This window comes from Microcaecilia unicolor, chromosome 1, assembly GCF_901765095.1.
Source record: "Microcaecilia unicolor chromosome 1, aMicUni1.1, whole genome shotgun sequence".
NCBI lineage: Eukaryota > Metazoa > Chordata > Amphibia > Gymnophiona > Siphonopidae > Microcaecilia > Microcaecilia unicolor.
In genome coordinates, this window is record NC_044031.1 from 464,111,067 (window position 1) to 464,128,909 (window position 17,843).

The 17,843-nt window shown below is 47.7% G+C and overlaps 1 protein-coding gene across 1 annotated transcript in view; it reads left to right on the forward strand.

Annotated features, from left to right (window-relative positions):
* TWSG1 (twisted gastrulation BMP signaling modulator 1) overlaps nucleotides 1–17,843 on the forward strand; it is a 97,889-nt gene that overhangs the window by 37,597 nt on the left and 42,449 nt on the right. The window lies entirely within an intron of this gene.

Here is a 17,843-nt window from a genome sequence, read left to right on the forward strand (position 1 = left end):
ACAGCCAGACAAGGAAAAAGGATGAAACAAAACTTTTTTATTAAACAAATACTGAACCCTGCTACCTCACAGGTACAGTAAATAAAGAATAAGGTCTCTTTAGTATCAGAGGCAAACTTCACACAGGCGTGTAGCTGACAGGCCTTAAGCCCACACTACATACAGCTACTTGCAGGGTTGCACAATCCAGGACTGGCTCCAGCCAGACCTCAAGGACAGGATTCTTATAAAGCTAAAATTAAAACTTAGCCTAGCTTAGCCAGGTTCTGGTAGCTTATACATAAACTGGGGAGACTGCGGGGCAGCTTCTCTCCTTCCAGGGCCTCTCTGTTTTGTTCTGCTAGAGGGCTTTTACTTCCTGCTCACTGTTGAGCCCCGTCCTCCTGGCCACACTGCCTAACATCCTTATGCTTACATTGGTTCTGCTTCAGCCTCTGACATGGCAGGTTTAGCAGCACCTGCTACATCAGTGAGGGAGTGTTTCTAGGGACGCCTGCCACTATGTCGCTCACTCCCTCACACCTCCCTTCACCTTTTCCCTGATTCATGTGGCACTCTGGTACTCTCCTTTTCCAGCATAGCAGCCTTAAAAAAGGAGAAGGAAAGAGGTTTGCTGGAGAGCGTGGGACAGAGTATCGGTCCTGAGCCTTTCTCATCTGTGGTAAGACTTGTGGAGACTGAGTTTGGGGGGAACAGCCGGCAGTGGTAAGTCTAAGTAAAGTTTGACTCAGAACTACTTTGTGCAGGGGAGGTATCCTGACTCACTGCTTGGGACACGTTGTGCTGCGCTTGTGACAGTCGGGGGTGATTGGCGACTCCTGTGGAGGCAGTTAAGCGGTATTCCCACTGTGGGACCCACCGGCCAATGTCTGGGTGTTGCAGAGTGTGCAAGCCGGGAATCCTGCAGGACGTGGAGGAAACGTTCAGTGGCAGCATACCTTTGGGTTTGGTGCAGCATCTGAATATGCCGGGATCTTCAGGCTCTCCAGCAGGGATGGTGCGCAGTTTGATGCAGGAGAGAGCGGGAGTGGGTGCCACTTTGTTGGGGCCAACTGGCAGTAAGGAGCAGCCTCTGTCTTATCACACATGGAGTACAGCCACTATTTTACAGCCTTGGGGCCTGAGAGAGCATTCAGCTGCATCTAATCTTTGTTATCTCTGGAGTTTATATTGCTCTTACACCAGGTCTATTTACTGAAGCAGGGATAATCAGAGTTGCTGCAAGGTGCTTCATTTTCTCTCCCTCCTGCCCCTCTGGCTCTTTAGAGATCTTGTTTAGACCTCCAGGACTGGGCAGATGAGGCTACCTCTACTTGTCCCTTTTTATCTGATGTGGTCTCAGTCTACTCAGAGGAGCCATCATTGAAGGAGCTGTTAGAGGAGGGAGAGCTCCCTCCTGAGAAGGGGGAAGATATGAAAGTACTGAGGTTGTTTCATAAAGAGGAGCTCAGTACTTTTATTTCTGAGGCACTGGCAATGCTTTCCATTGAGGAGCCTTCTGCTTCCATGTCAGGAGTTCCATCTTTGTCAATCTGAGGGGCTTAGAGGTCCTTCTAAGGTTTTCTCGAAATTCAGGATCTAGGTCAGAATGGGTTCTGACACTGCCCCCAGATAACCCCCGAAACAGCCAGTTTTGAGATGGGCATTAACCAGTTAAATGCTGCTGGATATGACTGGTTAGGCTCAAACAAGCGATTTAAGCTGGCCAGGAGCCATTTCTGGTTGGTTAAATCACTTTGAAATGAAATGGCTCCTGGCCAGCTTAAATCGCTTGTTTGAGCCTAACCAGTCATATTCAGCAGCATTTAACTGGTTAGTGCCCATCTCAAAACTGGCTATTTTCGGGGATTTTCTGGGGCAGTGTCAGCACTTGGCCGGTTAAGTGTGATATTTAGCATTTAACTGGCCAAGGTAACTGTATAAATAGATCTAATTTTTATGCAGTCCTATCTTTATGCAATTCATCATAGCCGGCGGAATGCTGAATATTGCACTTAACCGGCTATGGTTTTGCTGGCTCCATAAACCCAGAAATTCAATGCCTGTACATGGCCCAGCATTGAATTTCTGGGTATAATGCTAGTGGTGGTCAGCAAAATGCTGAGTTCCTCAGGCTGAATGTCAACCCCCTTGGTTTTTTTTGGCTAGCCTCTTAGCTTCATTATCAGGAGCGATGTGTGTGTGTTTCACTAATCCATAGATTCCCAGCTCTTTCTCGGAATCTCTCCTAATGGAACATTCAGGCTTATTTTTCATCTCACTTGTGAGTTTCTCTATGGTGTGTGTCTGTCTCGCAGTCTTTCAACCTAGACTGCTATACCAGATGCCACCCTCTGTTACCATCTTGCTGCTGTGCAACATTTCACCACTACTAGAACCTGTGTTTATACATTTCCCTGTTTGCTTACTGACTTTCTGTGATTGACAAGCAAAAAAGAAAATGTGGTTTCCATGCCATACATTTTTTTTCATGGTACCCTGAATTAATCCCCAGTTAGCTATTTTTGGACATTTTTCGCTACAGCTTCTCCAGCATGGTTGTGCATCCTGTTTAACCTCCGTGGTGTGAGGCACGGTCTACATAACATCTAATATTCATTCTCTAAAATTATTGTGCATATATTCTGTAAGGTTTATTAGCGTTAGTTTATGTATCTTTCCATTCTTCCTCTATTTCCCAGTTCTTTTTTCCATTGTACTGTAAAATTGTCTACGGAACCCTCTGCTCCCATGGACTGCATGAATTTCTTAAACTAATCATTTTCCTTTATTTCTTTTTACCACCATTTGAAAAGTTGTACTTTAAGTGTTTTAAAAATTCTGTCTTATCTCTTTTTTTTTTGTTTGTTAAGGAAATGACTTGGGTGAATGCAGATTGATCTTCTGCCCCAAGGTAAAACTCTTTTGCAGTGTCTCATTGTAATTAATCCTTTGTTTTGGATTGACCCCATCTAATCAGTCCTTCCTTTTTCCCTTATTTTAAAGTTTATTCATCTACCCATGGATGCTCAGAAGTGCCTGACTAAAGAAAGCTGAGCTCTTTTCTCTCCACTCCTAAATGTTTACTAAGATCCTCCTGAAGCTCAGAGCAAACCAGGCTTGCAACATATCATTTAGACTGGTTTTAGCCAGTCTAAAAGAAATGTTATTGTGCAGCCAATACACAGAGGTTTTCAGCCACTGCTTTACCATGCATAGAAGCAGTGACTGAATTTCCCATGCTAATGAGCTCCCTTGTATTAAAATGAGCTCATTAGCAATTTCGTGTGATGCACAGAAAACCAGCACATGGAAAACCCCTACTCTAGTGGCTAAAAACTGACATCTCCGGAGCTGTTGTTGAGGTCCTTGCTAACTTTCCTGTCAATGCCTTATTGGCTCAGGCACTGACAAAGTCAGCAGTATGCGGTCTTTCTGTGTCCAAACCCCCCCAAACCTAGCAAACATCCATGGTGGACCCCCTGACTCCCCCCACCCCCCAACCTTTAAAAAATAATCCCTGGTAGTCGAGTTGACTCCTGACCACCCTCAAAAGAAATCACCTGGTGGTCCAGTGGGCTCCCTCCCGGCTTTAGTGCATTCCGGGATGCACCAGGCAGGGGCTGGGTGCTGCGATTTTGAAGTGGGCAGGCCCAGAGTCAGAAGGGAGGAGACTTTTCTCCTGCCTCCAATGATAAGATATGTGCAGGGGGTGGAGGGGTTTATGGGCCCACCGGACCATGGGTAATTTCTTTTGGTGGTCAGGGGTAGGGGATCTACTGGACCTCCAGGGTTTTCCTTAAGGGTTGTTGGGGAGAGGGGTCAGGAAAGGGTCCACTGGGATTGTTTTTAGGTGTCAGGATTTTTGGGGTTGTGGGAGGGGTCTAGGTTGTGGGCATGTGTCAGGAATACTTGGACCCCTTTACTAACCAATGCACAACACTATCAGCATGCAAATAATTTGCATGCTGTTAGCGTTGAGCGTTAGTCCGTAATTCCGACTCATTAATGAGATGGTGTTTTTCAGTGCTGGAGTTCTGTGTATCAGGCCCTTAGTCCTTTCCAAGTCCGCAAGACTAATCCTTTTTATATAGTAGGACTTCTCAAGCCAGTTCTCAGGACACACCCAGCTAGTCTGTTTTTCAGGATTTCTATAATGAATATGCATGAACTAAATTTTAATACAGGAAGTAGTACGTGCAGAACTCTCTAGTCAGTCGTGGATATCCTGAAAACCAGACTGGCTGGGTGTGTCCTGAGTACTGAGTTGAAAATAGAATTGCACAGGGGCAGAAATTTCACCTGTCCCCACTGCAGTCTAACCCGTACCCATTCATACTTGCTAAGATGCATTCCATCCTTCAATTAATCTCTTCCATCCTCACCCATACCGACAGGAGTTGACACCATTGCTTACTCGCTCGCAGCCCTCTGTTTCCTCCTGTTCCCAACATCCTCCTGTGTTTTTATTTTTTTTTTGTGGGGGGGGGGGGGGGGGGCGGAATTCACAATGAGTGTTCCGTTCTGCCCGAGTCTGGTGTTCCGGCTGATTCTCTGGGCATTTCAAGCCTTAGTCTGGTGCTCCAGTTGCCCCTCTCAGTGCATTCCAAACCTCAGGTGACATCACCGGAGATTTTGACTACACTCTCACAGGAATCCCATGGCTTCTTCCACCCCCACAGGAATTCGGTGATCCCCTTTTCCATGCAGCTCTCTTGTTGAGAACCACTGTTATATAGGTTTGCTATGCAATCTCCATTCTTGTGTGTCTTTGGGCATCCATGGGAAGAATCCAATAGAAAATTTGTAATATCACCAGTTGTTCAGCTCTTCCAAATTCTTTTTGTCACTCTTGTACCATTCAACATTTGCTACTACTAAGCTCCCCTCAGCTTTCAAGGCAGTGAGGGTGTTTTGACACTACAGGTGGTTTCCCTTTCCACCTGTACAATGACTCTATTTTATCATTCTCCTTAGTACAACGGCTAAAACCTTTTATCACTGGTAGGGTGCAGAAGAGATAGTTCTGGTAAAATATTCTTCCTAAACACGAGAGTGACAAAGGAAAGAGCAGCAGACAATGTCCAAACAGTTGTCTTTATTGTAAAATCCGAGACTCGACACAAGTTGCGTTTCGGCCTAAAAAGGCCTTCCTCAGGAGTCTTCTATTGGATGTATGCACTCCGGAGAGTTCAAACGTTCGTACACCTTTTTTTTATCAGAAGAAAGCAGCAAGGTATTAGACATCACATGTATTTCATTAAGGCTAACTAAGAATCATCATATATCCAATAGAAGACTCCTGAGAAAGGCCTTTTCAGGCCGAAACACAACTCGTGTCGAGTCTCAGATGTTAGCATAAAGACAACTGTTTGGACATTGTCTGCTGCTCTTTCTTTTGCCACCCTCATTGTGTTTGATTTGTTTGCATGACTGCAAGGGTTACTGTTCTGTCTTTTTGCTGTGAAATATTCTAACAGCATGTATTCTTCTTATCTATGATATGCTTGTTGTGTCTCGGATTTCTGAGTTTGTGGTGACTTTTAAAAAAATTTTTTCAGAGTCGCATGTAATATCATAAGTTGAAACAGACATGCACAATGTGTACCGGGACTCTTCAGTAGACTGCTTACAATAACACCAGAACCTAAACAGAAAGAAAGAAAGAAAACAATCCCTTCCCCTCCTGTGAGTTCTACAGTCTGACGTCTGCGCCCAGAGTGTTCACAAAGTGTTTAGCGGTAGTCACAGCGTCGCTGCGCAGACTGGGAGTGCATGTGTTCCCTTATCTCGATGATTGGCTGGTGAAGAGCACCTCAAAGGCAGGCGCTCTACAGTCCATGCGAATGATTATTCAGGTGCTAGAACTACTAGGGTTTGTGATCAGTTACTCCAAGTCCCATCTCACCCCAGTTCAAAAGTTGGAATTCATTGAAGCTCTGTTGAACATGAAGACAGCTCGAGCTTATTTTCCCAAGGCAAGGTCAGACAACCTTCTGTCCCTGGTGTCCATAGTTCGAACGTCTCAACAGATCATGGCTCGGCAGATGTTGAGACTTGTGACTCCCATGGTAAGCCTACACATGAGATCAGCTCAATGGACCCTAGCTTTCCAGTGGTATCAAGCTGCGGGGAGTCTAGAGGATGTAATCCAACTGTCCACTGGCTTCCGGAATTCTCTGCAGTGGTGGACCTTAGAACGTCCATTCCAAATTCCTCAGCCACAAAAAGTGCTGACGACGGATGCATCCCTCCTAGGGTGGGGAGCTCATGTAGATGGGCTTCACACTCAAGGAGCCTGGTCCTTTCAGGAAAAGGGTCTTCAGATAAATCTCCTGGAATTGCGAGCGATCTGGAACGCTCAAAAGGCTTTCAGAGACCAGCTGTCCAACCAAATCATATTGATTCAGACAGACAATCAGGTTGCCATGTATTACACCAACAAGCGGGGGGGGGGGGGGAAGCACCGGATCTTGCTCTCTGTGTCAGATAGCCATCCAGATGTGGTTTTAGGCGCGCCGTCACAGCATGTTTCTGCAAGCCACTTATCTGGCAGGCGTAAACAACAGTCTGGCCGACAGGCTGAGCAGCATAATGCAACCTCACGAATGGTCACTGGATATGAGTGTTGCCTGCAAGATCTTCCGAGCATGGGGCACCCCCTCAGTGGATCTTTTTGCCACTCAGATTAATCACAAGGTCACTCAGTTCTGTTCCAGGCTTCAGGCCCACGACAGACTAGCATCAGATGCCTTTCTCCTGCATTGGGGAACAGGCCTTCTGTATGCGTATCCTCCCATACCTCTAGTAGGGAAGACTTTGCTGAAACTAAAGCAAGACTGCGGAACCATGATTCTGATCACTCCCTTTTCACCGCGTCAGATTTGGTTCCCTCTTCTTCTGGAGTTGTCCTCCGAGGAACTGTGGAGATTGGAGTGTTTTCCAACCCTCATCACCCAGAAAGAGGGGTTGCTTCTGCATCCCAACCTCCAGTTTCTGGCTCTCACGGCCTGGATGTTGAGAGCTTAGGTGTCTCCAGAGTCTTGCTTGCTTCCAGTAAAGATTCCACAAAGAGGTGTTACTCTTTCAAATGGAGGAAGTTTGCCGTCTGGTGTGACAGCAAGGCCCCTAGATCCTTTTTCTTGTCCTACACAGACCCTGCTTGAATACCTTCTACACTTGTCAGAGTCTGGTCTCAAGACCAACTCCATAAGAGTTCACCTTAGTGCAATTAGTGCTTATCATCACCGTGTAGAGGGTAAGCCTATCTCTGTACAGCCTTTAGTTCGCTTCATGAGAGGTTTGCTTTTGTCAAAGCCCTTGATCAAACCTCACCGGTGTCATGGGATCTCAGCGTTGTTCTCACCTAGCTGATGAAAGCTCTTTTTGAGCCATTGAATTCCTGCCATCTGAAGTACTTGACCTGGAAGTTTGTTTTCTTGGTGGCTGTTACTTCAGCTCGTAGGGTCAGTGAGCTTCAGGCCTTGGTAGTGCATGCACCTTATATCATCACAACAGAGTAGTCCTCCGCACTCACCCTAAGTTCTTGCCGAAGGTGGTGTCGGAGTTCCATCTGAACCAGTCAATTGTCTTGCCAACATTCTTTCCCCATCCTCATACCTGCCCTGGCGAAAGCAGTTTGCATACCTTGGACTGCAAGAGAGCATTGGCCTTTTACGTGGAGCGGACAAAGCCCTTTAGACGGTCCGCCCAGTTGTTTGTTTCTTTCGATCCCAACAGGAGGGGAGTTGCCATCGGAAAACACACAGTCTCCAACTGGCTAGCAGATTGCATTTCATTCACTTATACCCAAGCTGGACTGACTCTACAGGGTCATGTCACGGTTCATAATGTTAGAGCCATGGCTGCGTCAATGGCTCACTTAAAGTCAGCTTCTGTTGAAGAGATGTGCAAGGTTGCAACGTGGTCATCAGTCCACACATTCACATCTCACTTTTGCCTTCAGCAGGATACCCGACGCGACAGTCGGTTTGGGCAGTCAGTGCTGCAGAATCTGTTCGGGGTTTAGAATCCAACTCCACCCCCCTAGACCCATTTTTGTTCTGTTCCAGGCTGCACTCTCACTTAGTTGTTTATGGTTTCAGGTCAGTCTATGTTATGTCCTCGCCGTTGCGAGGCCCAATTGACCAGTGTTCATTATTTTGAGTGAGCCTGGTTGCTAGGAATACCCCTCATGTGAGAACAAGCAGCCTACTTGTCCTCAGACAAAGCGAAGATGCTTACCTGTAGCAGGTATTCTCCGAGGACAGCAGGCTGATTGTTCTCACAAACCCGCCTTCCTCCCCTTTGGAGTTGTTATTCAGTGATAGCATCGGTTCGTCCAGGTGAGTTTCTCATCTCCCTCAATCTGAAAGAGGCTTACTTTCACATCCCAATTTGGCTTCCTCATCAGTGCTTCCTGCACTTCATGGTGCTCATACAGTACTTTCAGTAAAAGGCGATGCCATGCGGACTTGCTGTGGCCTCCAGGACCTTCTCCAAAGTGATGGTGGTGCTGGCCACTTTCCTTTGATGAGAAGGCATCAGAATTCATCCATACCTGGACAATTGGTTGATCAGGGCCTCTTATCAGGAGAGCACTCAGTCTACGGACTGTGTGATTGCTCTTTGCAATCCTAAGGTTGGGTCCTCAACTTACCCAAGACCCACCTTGTGCCCTGTAGTCTTTGGAATACTTGAGGGTGCACTTTAGCATTCTGCAAAGGAAAGTTTTCTTTCTAGATCTCAGGAGGGCAAAGCTCCAGGCTCAGATTCAGCAGTTGTTGTAGGTGCCCAATCCACGAGCATGGGACTGTGTGCAGGTTCTCGGATCTATGGTGGCCACCTTTTGGAGGTGGTTCCCTGGGCATGGGTCCACATGCACCTCTTGCAGAGTTCTCTTTTTTCTCACTGGTCTCCTGTGTTGCAGGATTATGACTGTCGCCGTCTGTGGTCTCTGAGGTGGCTGGCCTTGAGCAGCTTACCTCCGTCCCGAGTTGTGGTGACCATGGATGCAAGTTTGTCGGGATAGGGAGGCTTAGTGCTTTCAGCACAAATGCCCAGGGGATCTGGTCCATGACTGAAGCTCTGTGGCCCATTAATCATCTGGAGCTCAGAGCAGTTTGGCTGGGCCTCCTAGGCTTCTAGTTGGTTCTATGGGGTCATTCGGTCTGAGTTTTTTGTTGGATAATGTGACGGCGGTAGCCTACATCAACAAATAAGGAGGCATTCGTAATGCTCCCCCTGGCCCTGGAAACTTGTCTGTTGTTCCAGTGGGAGGCAAGAGGTGTGCCATTGATTTCAGTGGCCCATGTTGCAGAACTCTGAGCATCCATGTGGACTTTCTGAGCAGGAACTCTCTGGATCCAGGAAATTTGGAACTTGCTGGTGAGGTGTCTGGTGCAATCACCTGAGATGGGGCATGCTGGTATTGGACCTGATGGCTTCTGGGTGCAACTCCAAGGTGGCACACTTTTTCAGTAGAGGAAAAGAGTTCAGGTCAGAGGGGCTGGATGCCTTGATGCAATCATGGCCAGAGGAAGATCTCCTCTATATGTTTCCCTTCCTGGCCAATGCTTGGCAGAGTGATTCACCTTATCATGCTTCATCCTGGACAGGTAATTCTTAAAGTCTCAGATTGGCCCAGACATTCTTGGTAGGTGGACCTCATCTGCCTCCTGGTGGCTCAGCCCTTTCATCACTAGTCCATAGCCTCCTGTTTCAGGACCCCAGTGAGATGGAGGATCTGTCCCCCTTAGGTATTATTGTCTGGCTCTTGAATGGTCAAGGTTGAGGAAGAGGGGGTATTTGGAGGAGGTGATCGTGTCTCTGCTCCAGGCTAGGAAGCAATCTACTTCTGTGGCCTGTGCGAGAGTGTGGCGTGTCTTTGAGACCTGGTGTGCAGAGAGGGCTGTCTCTCCCCTGCATTCCTCATTGTCGCAGATCTTGGCCTTTCTTCAGGAAGGCCTTCTGAAAGGTCTACATTTCTTGGAGGTAGGAGTAACTATCAGGATGGTCCTTTCCTTTCTTCCCAAGGTAGTCTCATACTTTAATTTGAACCTACTGCTAATTTTGCTTTTGTTTAGGCAACAAGACTAGGCAGGAGTAATTCTCCCTGTAGCTTCTGGACATTCAACACATCCTTTTGCAGTATCAGGAAGTGATTGAGTTCCATCGCTCAGGCCACCTTTTTGTGTTAAACTTTGGGCCTTATAGAGGCTTCTTGGCATCTAAGACTACCATTGTGCATTGGTTTAAGGAGGCAGTTTCTTCTGCTTATGTCTTGGTAGGCAAGGTGCCATCAATTTCACTGAAGACTTATTCTACCAGGGCCCTTTCTATGTCTTGTTTGGAATTGTGTGCCTTTTCCATGGAAAAGATTTGGTGGTTGGCAACCTGGTCCTCTTTGCATACTGTTTTGAAGGATTACTGATTGGATATTTCAACCAGAGTGATTCTTCCTATGGAGCTTCAGTCCTTATGGCTGCGGGGTCAGAATCCCACCCTATTTGAGGACTGCTTACCCTGCATCCTCTGTCTCTGCCTGCATCCTCTGATCCAGCCTACATCGTCTGTTCCTGCCTGCGTCCTCTGCCCCAACCTGCATCGTCTGCTCCAGCCTAACTACAGTCCAGCCTACATCATCTGTGCCTGCCTGCATCCTCTACCCCAACCTGAATCATCTGTTCCTGCCTGCATCCTCTATCCCAACCTGCATCATCTGCTCCAGCCTGCTCCTGCCTAAACTGCAGTCCTGCAACCTCTACTTCTGTCGGCATCATCTGCTCCAGCCTGCAGTTTAATCCTGGTTCCCCCCCCCCCCCCCCCCACCAACCCTCATCCTATTTGTACAGGTCGCACCATGACCTCTCCAATCTCATCTCTATTCCTCTCCTCCCCCCCTCTTCTCTGCCCTTCTCATGCACCCTATGGAATGCCCGCTCTATCTGCAACAAACTTCCCTATATCCATGACCTTTATATCACTCGTAGCCTCCATCTGCTTGCGATAACTGAAACTTGGCTCTGCCCTGATGACTCTGCTTCACTCGCAGCCCTCTGCCATGGTGGTTATCTCTTCTCCCATACTCCTCGCCCTACTGGCAGTGGTGGTGGTGTTGGTCTATTACTCTCACCCTCTTCCAAATTTCAGTCTGTTCTGCCACCTCAGTCTCTCTGTTTTTCTTCCTTTGAAGTCCACTCCGTCTGCCTATTCACTCCTTTGCCTCTTCGAATAGCAGTTATTTATCGTCCCCTTTCATCCTTTCTCAGCGACTTTGACGCTTGGCTTTCCTTCTTTCATGATCCTTCCTCCCCTTCCCTCATCCTTGGTGACTTTAACATTCATGTTAATGATCCCTCCAACTCTTACGTCTCTCAGTTCCTCACCTTAACATCCTCCTTCAATCTTCAACTATGCTCCACTTCCCCTACCCACCAAAATGGTCACTGTCTTGATCTTATCTTCTCCTATAACTGCTCCCCCTCCAATTCCTCTATCTCAAATCTTCCCCTTTCTGACCTTCATCTAACAACCTTAACACTTAAACTTCCTCCCGCCCAATCCCGTCCAATCTTAATCAATTTATCTAGAAATCTCCAGGCCATTGACCCTACTACCCAATCCTCCAATGTCGCGAACCTCTTCTCTACCACTACACCATCCAAATTTGTCAATGATGCCGTCTCTTCCTACAATACTATTCTATCCTCTGCCTTAGACACTCTTGCACCTCTCATGCCCCGTCCTATAAGATGTACCAAACCCCAGCCCTGGCTAACCCCTAAAATCCGCTACCTACGTTCCTGTACCCACTCCGCCGAATGCCTCTGGCTGAAATCTCGTGCCCTTGCTGACTTCTCACACTTCAAATTCATGTTGACCTCCTTCCAGTCTGCTCTCTTGTTTGCCAAACAGGACTACTTCATCCAGCTGACTAATTCTTTTGGCTCAAACCCTCGACTTCTCTTCGCCACGCTAAACTCTCTCCTCAAAGTGCCTCCACCCCAACTCCCCACCCCAACTCCCCCCTCAATCACTGGCGGACTACTTTCGTGACAAGGTGCAGAAAATCAACCTCTAATTCACCTCCAAACCATCTTCTCCTCCTCCTCACCCTATAATACACTCCCTCAACCAACCAACCCAGGCCTCCTTCTCCTCTTTTCCCGATATCACCGAAGAGGAAATCGCCTATCTTCTCTCCTCTTCGAAATGCACCACCTGTTCCTCAGACCCAATCCCCACCAACTTACTTAACACCGTCACTCCTACTGTCACCCCTCCCCCCATCTGTCGTATCCTCAACCTCTCTCTCTCTCCACTGCAACCGCCCCTGACACCTTCAAGCATGCTGTGGTCACACCACTCACTTGACCCTACCTGTCCCTCCAACTACCGCCCCATTTCCCTCCTACCCTTCCTCTCCAAGATACTTGAACGCGCCATTCACAGCAGTTGCCTTGATTTTCTATCCTCTCACGCCATCCTCAATCCACTTCAATCCAGCTTTCGCCCCCTACACTCGACGGAAACGGCACTATCTAAAGTCTGCAATGACCTGTTCCTCGCCAAATCCAAAGGTCACTACTCTATCCTTATCCTCCTCGACCTATCCGCTGCTTTTGACACTGTCAATCATAACTTACTTCTCGCCACACTGTCCTCACTTGGGTTCTAGGGCTCTGTCCTCTCCTGGTTCTCCTCTTCTTTCCCACCGTACCTTCAGAGTACATTCTCAGGGTTCTTCCTCCACCCCCCATCCCGCTCTCTGTTGGAGTTCCTCAGGGATCTGTCCTTGGACCCCTTCTTTTCTCAATCTACACCTCCTCCCTGGGTTCCAATATCATCTTTATGCTGATGACACCCAGCTTTATCTCTCCACACCAGACATCACTGTAGAAACCCAGGCTAAAGTATCGGCCTGCTTAGCTGACATTGCGACCTGGATGTCCAACCGGCACTTGAAATTGAACATGGCCAAGACCGAGCTTATTGTCTTCCCTCCCAAACCCACTTCTCCTCTCCCTCCACTCTCTATCTCTGTTGATAACACCCTCATCGTCCCCGTCTCATCTGCCCGCAACCTCGGGGTCATCTTTGACTCCTCCCTCTCCTTCTCTGCGCATATCCAGCAGATAGCCAAGACCTGTCGCTTCTTCCTCTATAACATCAGCAAAATTTGCCCCTTCCTGTCTGAGCACACCACCCGAACTCTCATCCATTCTCTCATTACCTCTCGCCTTGACTACTACAACCTACTCCTCACTGGCCTCCAGTCCATTCAAAACTCTGCTGCACGTCTTATCTTCCACCTGAACCGGTACACTCATATCACCCCTCTCCTCAAGTCACTTCACTGGCTTCCGATCAGGTACTGCATACAGTTTAAGCTTCTCCTTTTAACCTACAAATGCACTCAATCTACAGCCCCTCCCTACCTCTCTACCCTCATCTCCCCTTATGTTCCTACCCGTAACCTCCGTTCTCAAGACAAATCCCTCCTGTCAGTACCCTTCTCCACCACAGCCAACTCCAGGCTCCGCCCTTTCTGCCTCGCCTCACCCCATGCCTGGAATAAACTCCCTTAGCCCATACGCCAGGCCCCCTCCCTGCCCCTCTTCAATATCGCCTTCGGCACCTAACCATCATACCTCTAGTCAGGAAATCTGGACTGCCCCTACTTGACATTTCGCCTATTAGATTGTAAGCTCCTTGGAGCAGGGACTGTACTTTTTTGTTAATCTGTACAGCGCTGCGTAACCCTAGTAGTGCTCGAGAAATGTTAAGTAGTAGTAGTCACTATCTCCCCAGACCCTAGCCGAGTTCTTCCATGACAAGGTTCAGAAGATAAACCTTAAATTCTCTACCAAACTACACCCTCCTCAACCCCTCCGTCCTTTTCCTCCTTTCCTGAGGTCACTGATGAAGAAACATCACATCTTCTCTCCTCCTCAAAACGAACTACTTGTTCCTCTGATCCCATTCCTACCCACCTTCTTAACACCATCTCTCCTATTCTCACCCCTTTTATCTGTCATATCCTCAATCTCTCTCTTTCCACTGTGACCGTTCCTGATGCTTTCAAACATTCTGTTGTCACACCGCTCCTGAAGAAGCCTTCACTTGTCTTTCCAACTATCGACCCATCTCCCTCCTCCCCTTCCTTTCCAAGTTACTTGAACGTGCCGTTCACCGCCGCTGCCTTGACTTCCTCTCATCTCATGCTGTTCTTGACCCACTTCAATCTGGCTTTCGCCCTTTTCATTCAACTGAAACTGCACTTACAAAAGTTTCCAACGACCTGTTCCTGGCCAAATCCAAAGGCCTCTATTCTATCCTCATCCTTCTCGATCTATCCGCCGCTTTTGACACTGTTGATCACAGCCTACTCCGTGATACGCTGTCTTCATTTGGATTCCAGGGCTCTGTTCTTTCCTGGTTCTCCTCCTACCTCTCGCTTCGCACCTTTAGTGTACACTCTGGTGGATCTTCTTCCACTTCTATTCCTCTACCAATCAGTGTACCTCAGGGTTCTGTTCTCGGTCCTCTCCTGTTCTCCATCTACACTTTTTCCCTTGGCTCTCTGATATCATCCCATGAATTTCAATACCATCTCTATGCTGATGACTCCCAAATCTACCTCTCTACCCTCGAAATCTCAAACACCATCCAGACCAATGTCTCAGCCTGCCTGTCTGATATTGCTGCCTGGATGTCTCAGCGTCATCAGAAGCTCAACATGGCCAAAACCGAGTTTCTCATCTTTCCCCCTAAACCTACCTCCCCTCTCCCCCCTTTCTTTATTTCGTTGGATGGCACTCTCATTCTCCCTGTCTCATCTGCTCATAACCTTGGGGTCATCTTTGACTCCTCTCTCTCTCCTTCTCTGCTCACATTCAGCAGATTGCCAAAACCTGTCGTTTCTTTCTCTACAACATTAGCAAAATCCATCCCTTCATCTCTGAGCACTCTACCAGAACCCTTATCCACACTCCTATCACCTCTCGTCTTGATTATTGTAACCTACTTTTCACCGGCCTCCCTCTTAGCCATTTCTCTCCTCTTCAATCAATCCAAAACTCTGCTGCGCCAAAGTCGCTATGCCCACATTAGCCCTCTCCTTAAGTAACTTCACTGGCTCCCTATCCGTTTCCGTATTCAATTCAAACTTCTCCTATTGACCTATAAGTGCATTCACTCTGCCGCTCCCCAGTACCTCTCCACTCTTGTCTCTCCCTACGTCCCCCCTCGAGTACTTCATTCTGTAGATAAATCTCTCTTATCTGTCCCTTTCTCCTCTACTGCTGATTCAAGACTCCATTCCTTTTATGTCGCTGCACCTCACGCCTGGAATAGACTTCCCGAGCCTGTACGTCTAGCCCCGTCTTTAGCCGTTTTCAAGTCCAAACTCAAACCCCACCTCTTTACCACTGCTTTTGACTCCTAACTCACTTGCTCTGTCCCTTATCCTCACCTCTTTATTCCCTTACCCTTAATTATTCTGTCTGTTTACCTGTCTTATCTAGATTGTAAGCTTTTTGAGCAGGGACTGTCTTTTGTGTGTGGTGTACAGCACTGCGTTTGCCTTGTAGCGCTATAGAAATAAGTAGTAGTAGTAAATCCCACAATCTATGGACTCATCTGTTGCTGACGTAATGGAAGGAAAAATTATGTCTTACCTGATAATTTTCTTTCTTGTAATCACAATGGATGAGTCCTGAAATTCTGCCCTGTTTGTTGTTCTGTATTTAGTTGTTTCTACAGGTTATGGCAGTTTTGTTGACTGCATCCTACAATTCTTGATGAGGAAGGATAAGTTGGTTGTTTGGTTCCTACCTGTGCATACTGCTTTGATAGTGGTATGCTGGCTGGCTGATCATCTGACTGTCCTATACATCAGAGTTCAACCTCTCTCTCTCTCCACTGCAACTGTCCCTGACACCTTCAAGCACGCCGTAGTCACACCTCTCCTCAAAAAACCGTCACTCAACCCTACCTGTCCCTCCATCTACCGCCCCATCTCCCTCCTACCCTTCCTCTCCAAAATACTTGAGCGCGCCGTTCACAGCCACTGCCTTGATTTTCTCTCCTCTCAGGCCATCCTCGATCTGCTTCAATCTGGTTTGCGCCCTCTACACTCAACAGAAAGAGCACTCTCTAAAGTCTGTAATGACCTGTTCGTTGCCAGATCCAGAGGACACTACTCCATCCTCATCCTCCTCGATCTATCCGCCGCTTTTGACACTGTCAATCATGATTTACTTCTTGCCACACTGTCCTCATTTGGGTTCCAAGCTCTGTCCTCTCCTGGTTGTCCTCCTATCTCTCCCACCGCACCTTCAGAGTACATTCTCATGGATCTTACTCCACCCCCATCCCACTCTCTGTTGGAGTTCCCCAGGGATCTGTCCTTGGACCCCTTCTTTTTTCAATCTACACCTCTTCCCTGGGCTCACTGATCTCATCTCATGGCTTCCAGTATCATCTTTATCCTGATGACACCCAGCTGTATCTCTCCACACCAGACATCACCGCGGAGACCCAGGCCAAGGTATCGGCCTGCTTATCCGACATTGCTGCATGGATGTCCAACCGCCACCTGAAACTGAACATGGCCAAGACCGAGCTTATCGTCTTTCCACCAAAACCCACTTCTCCTATTCCTCCTCTCTCGATCTCAGTTGATAACACCCTCATCCTCCCCGTCTCATCCGCCCGCAACCTCGGAGTCATCTTCGACTCCTCCCTCTCCTTCTCTGCGCATATCCAGCAGACAGCCAAGACCTGTCGCTTCTTCCTCTTTAACATCAGCAAAATTCGCCCTTTCCTCTCTGAGCACACCACCCGAACTCTCATCCACGCTCTCATTACCTCTCGCCTTGAATACTGCAACCTACTCCTCACTGGCTTCCCACTTAACCATCTATCCCCCCTTCAATCCGTTCAGAACTCTGCTGCACGTCTTATATTCCACCTGAACCGATATATCACCCCTCTCCTCAGGTCACTTCACTGGCTTCTGATCAGATACCGCATACAGTTCAAGCTTCGCCTTCTCACCTAAAAATGCACTCAGTCTGTAGCCCCTCATTACCTCTCTACCCTCATCTCCCCTTACGTTCCCGCCCGAAACCTCCGCTCACAGGACAAATCCCTCCTGTCAGTACCCTTCTCCACCACCGCCAACTCCAGGCTCCGCCCATTCTGCCTCGCCTCACCCTTTGCTTGGAATAATCTTCCTGAGCCCATATGCCAAGCCCCCTCCCTACCCATCTTCAAATCCTTGCTCAAAGCCCACCTCTTCAATGTTGCTTTCGGCACCTAACCTTTATACCTTTCAGGAAATCTAGACTGCCCCAATTTGACTGCCCTACTTGACTGACTGTACATTTGTCCTTTAGATTGTAAGCTCTTTGAGCAGGGACTGGCCTTCTATGTTAAATTGTACAGCGCTGCGTAACCCTAGTAGCGCTTTAGAAATGTTAAGTAGTGGTAGTAGTAGTAGTAGTAGAGTTCAGCTTCTTGCTCTCTGTCTCCACCTGCTGTTAGATGAACATAACCAACAATTTATAGACTCATCTGTTGTGATTAAAAGAAAGAAAATTATCAGGTAAGATATATCATTTTTCTTTATAATAACTCAGAAAGTGCTTGGCATGTGAATCGAACCAGACCCTCTGTGTCCATAGCTCTATACTGCAGCCATTGCATACAACTACTACATAAATGTGTGCCTGTTGAAGACTCTTTTCTTGGAGACCTGTTGGGCTTCTCAGCTAATAATCTAATTTGCTAGCATTAGGTTCAGCAAAATTCAAGGTGAATGAGAAAAAAATGTTATTGGAGTTTCCAGTTACTTGTAG